This window comes from Glossina fuscipes, unplaced genomic scaffold (assembly GCF_014805625.2).
Source record: "Glossina fuscipes isolate IAEA_lab_2018 unplaced genomic scaffold, Yale_Gfus_2 27, whole genome shotgun sequence".
Lineage (NCBI taxonomy): Eukaryota > Metazoa > Arthropoda > Insecta > Diptera > Glossinidae > Glossina > Glossina fuscipes.
Window position 1 is genome coordinate 1,861,205 of NW_023998422.1, and position 7,890 is coordinate 1,869,094.

General features: G+C 36.7%; 1 pseudogene; it reads right to left on the bottom strand.

The window, feature by feature from the left end:
* Positions 1-2,152: 2,152 nt before the first annotated feature.
* On the bottom strand, positions 2,153-5,028 carry LOC119635792 (annotated as a pseudogene).
* Positions 5,029-7,890: the final 2,862 nt, after the last annotated feature.

The following is a 7,890-nucleotide window of genomic DNA, read 5'->3' on the forward strand; positions in this document are numbered from 1 at the left end:
TTAAATTCCCTAATCTGACAGACATTTGTGCTCCAAACTTATGAAAGATAATAAAGGGTTAAAATATAAAGGTAAGTAAACTTGCAGAACACCTGCAAGTCCACGACCCTGTTAATGGTACAACGTATTACACAAAATTACCCCTATACACATTTTATCTATCGCATTGCATGGCAATTAGTTACATTAATGTTATCGTGAACTAGTCTTAAAACGTTCGCGTGAACGATCTCGGAAAAGTTTCCAAGCTACTTTAAGAAATGCGTCCTCTTCAAGAAATGCATTCTCGCCTAATTTCCTTCCTTTCTCAAGCGAACTGCTGGCGCAATAACGGTAGCTTCACGCCCCAGAGGTGTGAACACCGTGCAGGTGAAGCAGACGAGCACAGTGTGCACCAGACCATCATTGTACATGCCACAGCGTCATCATTATACATGTCGCTCGCTTTGTCCGGATGTAGATTCAGTCGTCAGAAATACCTTGGCACCCACTTTTGTCTAGACAAAGCCAATGTTATGAAAAAATTTACTTCTCGCATTCTGCTTTCCATCCACTGATCAACGTTAAAGATTATGTTGGCCTTACACCATCCTTTCGAGCGATTTTATCAATTACATGTCTGTCGGAGCAGCTATATGTGGAACAGGCTTCTGCCGGTCGCTCTAGTTACTCCTAAGAAAAATTTTAACTACAACTTATGAAGATATCTACCTACACAGCTTAGACGACAACCAATGTTATGTTAGCCGATGTCATTAGCATATCCGATGATTTCCGTTGGTCTTCCATTTTGAACAGACCATCATACATAAAATCCCACAGGTTGGGATCGAGGATGGAAGCTCATGTTATTCGTGCTGTGATCCTGTGTTCTTTAAAACGCCGGAAATACGAAAATACTGTCTAACTGCCTTTTGTGCAAAAGCATGGGGCGCACTTTCTTGTACCTAAGGTTTCCGTGGCAGCTTTTCTATCCTGCGTTCAAGTTGTTTCTTCCATGACCGTTTCCACGATATATCAATCGTGGATTGTCAATAGTAGATCGATTTTTGATGAAATCAAACTGGAAACTAGAAAAATGTTCTCAAGTTTTCTTCTTTTTTTTTTTCTTTAATCTAATTAGTGGCAATCTATTTAAAAGTTTGGTGGCGTTATACAGCGAAGAAATAGATGGACGAGTAGGTGGACGAGCTATCTAGAGATTAAAGTTGCCTCTGTCTTTGCGTGTGTGTGTATTATGTGTATCTGTAGAGGTTTCATTAGGTAAAATTCCCCCCAACACATTATGACAATCTGTCCAGAATGGTCATTAAGTGTTGCGTCACCTGACAATCGTCCGAGTTTAAGTTTCTTCGCTACTGTTTCAGTTACATCTTACATTAGAAATTTCTGGGTTGCGCCTTTAGAGGCTTTTATTCCTAACCCTGGGACATTCCCTGTTCAAAATGACACCTAGACACTACCTACGTGGCTATTGTAGACTTAAAGTTAGTGTGCGGTAAAACTACTGCTATTGTACATTAACCTCAATAGAAGAACGTGTTCGCTTCGTTTAGCTTACATTTCCACACTTTATTTAATTTCTTCTCGCATTTCTCAGTTGGTATTACAGGATGTCATGGACATGCACAGAATAAAAACATAAGAATATAATAATACAATAATTCAAGGTATAATAGGGTAGGATAAATACAATACGGCACCCCCTCTTAAGTGATCTTCTTAATACTCAATAATTATATAATAAATTTTGCATTCAAGTCTTCTAAAATCGTTTGCCATGCATCGAGAAACCTGACTTTGCGGTCTTTCATTACAACGAATGCATTTTCAGATCCTTTCTCACCCTTTGTGAAAGTGTTTGTATTTCAGATCCTTCGTTCTCTGCCCAGGGTCGAGCTTTTTAAGTTTTATTGTAAAGCCAGAAAAAAAAAAAAAATGAAAACATAATTTTTAAAACATTTCAGGTTACATTTATAAAAAAAGAAAATAAATAAATAAACAATGATTGCTACGTAAAGAGATGTTGCGCTCAACGAACGACGACAAATAAAATAAAATTCATTGTCAACGGTTCATTAGTGTATGAAGAAGGATCGACGAAAAGTAAGTAAAATGGCGAAAACTACCTCAATTCGATTCGATTCATAACCTAAATACCTCGTCTAACCGGTTTTGGGGCGAACAATATTTTAGTTGGTTTACACAATTCCAATTCTGTTCCCGGTCGTACTGCTAAACATAGAGTTATCTCCACAGAGAGGATGCTTCTGTCCATACTGAGTGTGAAAGCAAAATAGTTGTACGCAATTTAACATTAGTTTCATGAGCACCTTGCTCAGTCATAATCTTCCTGAAATCTGACAACAATCGGCACGACTGTGTGTGTGCATGTCTTGTTTCTGTGCGTCTTGTAGGTTATCAATTTCAGGTACAAACGGTAAAGCAGCTATAAGGCCGGCTGTAACTTTTATAACATTATCCTGAGACATTTGAGGACAGGGTTCCAATATATTGGCGACACACATTTTAATTTCAACATTTGGTGGCGGCATTTTCACAGGAGAAGCTGCCTGTACTAAAGGTAATATCTCTCTGAATACTCTTCCAGGCTTTGGATCAACTATACTACCCAATTGATTTAGTAAAGAGGTTGTTAAATCGTCTGGTTGAAATTCCTGCTTTTCATCCAGAAAGCTACTTATATCTGATGCAGTCTGTAGCAGCATTTGGCAGGGTTCCAAGGCACTTTGTGAGCGATCACGCACCATTAAAACTAAATGGAGAGCACTAGCTCTTAGATAAATTTGCTTAACCAATAACATATCTCCATATGTTAGACCTGAAAAAACATGTTGCAATTTCAAACAGCTGAGGTAGAGATTCCTTAAGCGGTGCACGGTTATGTTGGGAAGCAGTACAGCTTTGTACAGTTGTTCAATTTGAATTTGCGCTGCTAAAAACGTTTCCAAGAAATTGGCTGTGCCTAACATTTCCGGATCAATTTCTCCTAAGTGCTTTAAAGTGTCTTGAGCTGTTTTTAAGAGAGGTACTCGATCTTCGGCTATAGAGAATATTTCATTGATATGAGCCAGTATGGTTTCTAGATATTCCCGTGAATTATTTGAACCCGTTAAATTGTCAATTGATTTTTTAGTTGAAGCACCTTCAATTGGTAGTTCCGGTACCAAAGTGGGCATGGCATCACGCAGGTAGGCATAATGCTTTAATGTAACATAGGGAAACAGACTAATGATTGGTGGCAAATTTTGAGCGGCGTTAAATAACAAGATCAGTATACACAAATATGCGGGATCTTCAACATCGCGTTCTGCGCTATCAAAAAAGGGATGATCCTGCAGCAAATGTGATGTCACTGCCATGCAAAGATTGGCATGTTTCTGTCGAACCTTACGCATGCAACCAAAAGCTGAAAATTTATCTTGCGGGTATTTCGCCAAAACGTCTAGTAACTTTTGTACCACCATGAGCAAGCAAGCCTGGGTGCATACACGACATGCTCCCAACATTAGATGTAAGCCCTCACGCACTTCTACTGAGAAATCTTCTAATGAACTAAGCATTATCTCCAATTGATCTTCTCTTCATACAATATGTTTAGCTATAGCCGTTAAGCTGTAAATCGCTTTGAAACGAACTTCTTCAATTTCGTCATTAAACATATCGACAAGGAAATCCAAGCTTGTTACAGCGAAATCGGGATGACGTAATGCCAATTTGCACATAGAATCTACCTTTGCGATACGGACTTCCATAAATTCATCCTCAAGACCATGGACTAAGGCACCACAAGCACCGCTGGCTATCAATGATATAGTGGCTGTGTTCAATTGTTCTTGGGGAGCATCATCACCTCAACGCTTACCTGATGACCATTCATCACTGGCGACCAAGTGAGCTCCTCTCTCATGAGCCGTCTTTTTACGGCGTAAATTACTCATCAATTTTTTGTCTAATATTTGATGTAAAAATTCAGAACTAACTTGTGTCAAATCTCCCAAATGCTTAGCAGCTTGCAGGCGTATTTGTGTCGATAAATCGCAAAGCGCTCCGCACAATTTACTGAAAGCCGCATCAATTAATCCAATCTCCTCTCCATCGTTATTACTGCACGAAATCATATAGTCTGTATGACACACTCCCAATTGAAAAACTAAGCGAAGAGCCTCCTTGCGCACACATTCATAATCATCTTCCAATGTGTCCACAGCTCTCTGATAAAGGTTAGGAGCCATATATGGCACCACGTGCACCCAAGCATAAAATAGACCTCAAGGATTGAGCTCTTACGACGGAATCTTGAGAATCCGCATAGTGCCCCACCGTATCAATAACGCCCTTCTTAGCGTCTCTTAAAGCCACGAATGCCGATAAAACTAATGAAGCATTTTTTTGAGTATGGTGCGATTCTGATATCAACTGCTGTTGAGCAAAGTGAGCGATTTTAGTTACATGCGTTGAAGCTAGCTGAGCACCAATTTTATGCAAACTGCTTAACCCTTGTGCTATGACTTTTTGAGATTTTTCATGTTTTAAAACATCTATTAGAGCGTTAACTACTTCTGCAGTACGTACCACGGCTAAGTCTGCCAAAAGTCTCAGTATCTTAACCCGTATCGTTGTGTCACCGTCACGTTCTTGTTGAAAAAGTTCAAGCAGCTTTTTAATGGCTTTATACAAGTCCGGAAGTTGACAATCATCTAATACCAACTCATCAGCGATCTTTACCAACACCTCCAAAAGTTCTTTACTATTTTGTTGAGCCACATTTTCAAGAAGCGCTATACTTTGTTGTAATTTCCCCACAAGTGAGCTGCCTTCAGCTGTAGTTTGTATACACATATCCTTATGAGTAGAAGTGGAGCTTTCCACCACTGATGATGATAATACACTCTCCCACGGTTTTCCAAATAAAATGTAAACAAATAAATAAAACAAATAAAATTTCAGTTAATTTACATTCATACATTTCCTCGAACCTTTTGATGCTTGTTCTCGACAAATCATTATTATTGTAATGTTTTTTTTATTTGTTGAAAAAAATAAATAAATTCGTTACATTACATAATATGATAACTAATTATATGTGAATAGCACGAAAAAACAGTTCAATAATAAAGAAGCAGACAATTAAATCCTATTAATGTTAGCTTTTATAAACATTTATTTTATTCACACGTTATTTATTCGATGCGAAGTATTCATAATATCAACAATAGTTACTAATTAAGTGCGCAAAATATCATTTTTGGAATTAGGAAAAAATTTCGAATATTCTAACAAAACGATTACAACACACCTGCCAAAGTCGTAACTAAACTGCTATGTAAAGTTCCACATTCAAAAGTATACAGCAAGAAAAGTAAACTGTAGCAATAGCAACATAGAGGAAGGAGTCACGCATTTCAATTTAAAATTGCCTTTTATACACCCATCCTGGAAGGATAAGGCATAAATTCATTTAGTCCATAGGGTTGCAACATTCAAAAGGAAGCTTCGGAGACTCAATAAAGTATATGTGTATGATATTGATCAGCACCAAATTCTAAATCAATTTAAGTGTCTGTCCGCCTGTCCGTCTGTCCGTCTGTGTGTCTGTCTGTCTACAAAATTTCTGCTCTAAACATTCTCCTGGCCGCAAGAATGGCTTAAAATTTGAGAAAAACATTGAAAATTCTTGCAAGGTTGAAAGGTTGGTATTGAGCCAAAAATGGGCCAAATCAGTCGGAGAACACGCCCACAGCACCACGTAAACACCACTGTTTTTTCAGAAATAATAAAAAATTGGTTTTTTGTTAATTACTCCCAAACTATACCAGATCAATGTAGAAAATTTTGAAGGCATATTCTATGGGCGACGCAGTAGTAGTTCTACAAAAATTAGCCACGCTTACCCGGTATTGTACTGTATCAAAATGTAATATTTTTTTCAGCACCTTTATAAGGCGCAAGGTAAAGCTTCAAACACCCCATAAGGCATAAAAATTCTTGGCCACTTTCAAATTTGAAATGCACTTAAACATGTCCGTCTATCCATCTGTCCATCTGTTTGTCTAAGTACATGTGTAGTATTTGTGGTAAACATCCTTTCATTAGCGAAAAAGAGGATATTGTCTACCAATTTGCAAAATAATTTAGAAGTGAGTCAAACGCGCACGCGCCTGTGCGGAAAAAACTTTTATTTGGAAAATAGAAAAACTAAGAATCTTCTTCGATTCCCCATCAAACCACATTTGTAAAACTTTTAAATCCATTCTCGGGAAGTATTTCCCATAACGTATAACGTGAAGTAATGTTTCCTTAGTTGATAATGGATGTTGATCATTGTCAATTTGTGCACCGACAGCTCTTTGAAATCCTCACAGATACGTAGTGAAGGATTAGGTTTGTTTACAAAAAAAAAAAAAAAAATAGGAACAGTAGGAGAAGGCTAATTATTGAATTGGACGTACTACGCCTTGACTCACCCAGAAAATTTACACTTAGCTGTCTGGCTTAAAGTTAGAAATCGCTCTTAAATTTGGAATTAAAATTTTTCATTGCATTTGTTGTTTAATTTCTTATTGCTTTTTTTCGAATCAAGAACTATTAAAGCAATTTCCATGTCCATTTGCCGCATTGCATTTTCACTTTTAGTTCACCAGCAATAGGAATAAGATTTTGAATCCATGGAGTAATCTTTTTGACTTTTGCAATTTCGGCAAATTTTTTTTCATATTTGTAAGTGAGATAGAAGCATCGGAATCCATTTGAAATTCAAAAGCTTTAATAAAAATATTTTGATTGCGATGTCCTTCAATCCCCATAAGGTCATAGATGGCTCCAATTGTCTCAACATTAGCTGTTCTCTCTTTAGTTTTTTCTTTGTTTACAATTTTTTTTTTTTTTTTATTTAAAAATACCGAGAGCAGATCGGATGGACGGAAAGACAAACAAGCTACTTCGGTTCAGAAAATGATTGTGACCAATCGCGGTTTAATGTACTATATAGGCTATAAAGAGAATCACGGAAGAGAAATATTAAAATGTAGCTTAAAAATTTTTCTTTTATATAGGGGTAGTACTACTCTTACAATTATTGTCACCGTCATTATAGTACTGGGTCTACATAACTTCATCGTGAACTGAGGTAAATTTTAAATCCTCTTCAGTTATTCGTATTCATTGAAGCTTGGCGTTATTCCTCAGCATTGTTTGCGCATTTCTTTACTGAACCTATTCTAATGTCCTTAGATAGCGTTAACTTCTATTTGAGTCTACTTACAATCTAAGTGGTGTGAACAGAATGTGTTGCTTTTGAGGTCTTTTCATATGCAATGCCGGCAGTGATAAGTTGTAAACTTACTATGGTTTGACAGCCTTAACCTTGAAAAAAAGTTCATTTCGCTGCGTTGGCTTGAGATTAACTTACAACTCTGTATGCCTTTCTCATTAGCCTATTATCTGTCTTGCTATTTCAGTAATATGACACCTCTAGCAGTTATTGTTTTTCATGCATCTCTTTGGCATGCTTTCTTTTCATTTTCATTTTCATCTTTACGGTTTTGTCTTTTTCGATTTTTACATATATATATATATATATGTATATGTATATATATATATATATATAATCGAGCTGTAGAGCAAAAAGCCGCTTTCGTAGAGACCTAGATTAGTTTCAGAAAAACATAATAAAGGTAATGTGATAACCTTGCTTAGTACTTGGCTTAATTTTCTCAATAAGAAGATTTTTGATAATTGACAAGTACTGCTATCATGCAAAGTTTATTGCGTTTTTACTTTGCTTTTAATTTCTCAACGAAAACTTATTTAAATGCATACATACACATGCATCGAAAACTAACGTAAGTATATATATATATATATATA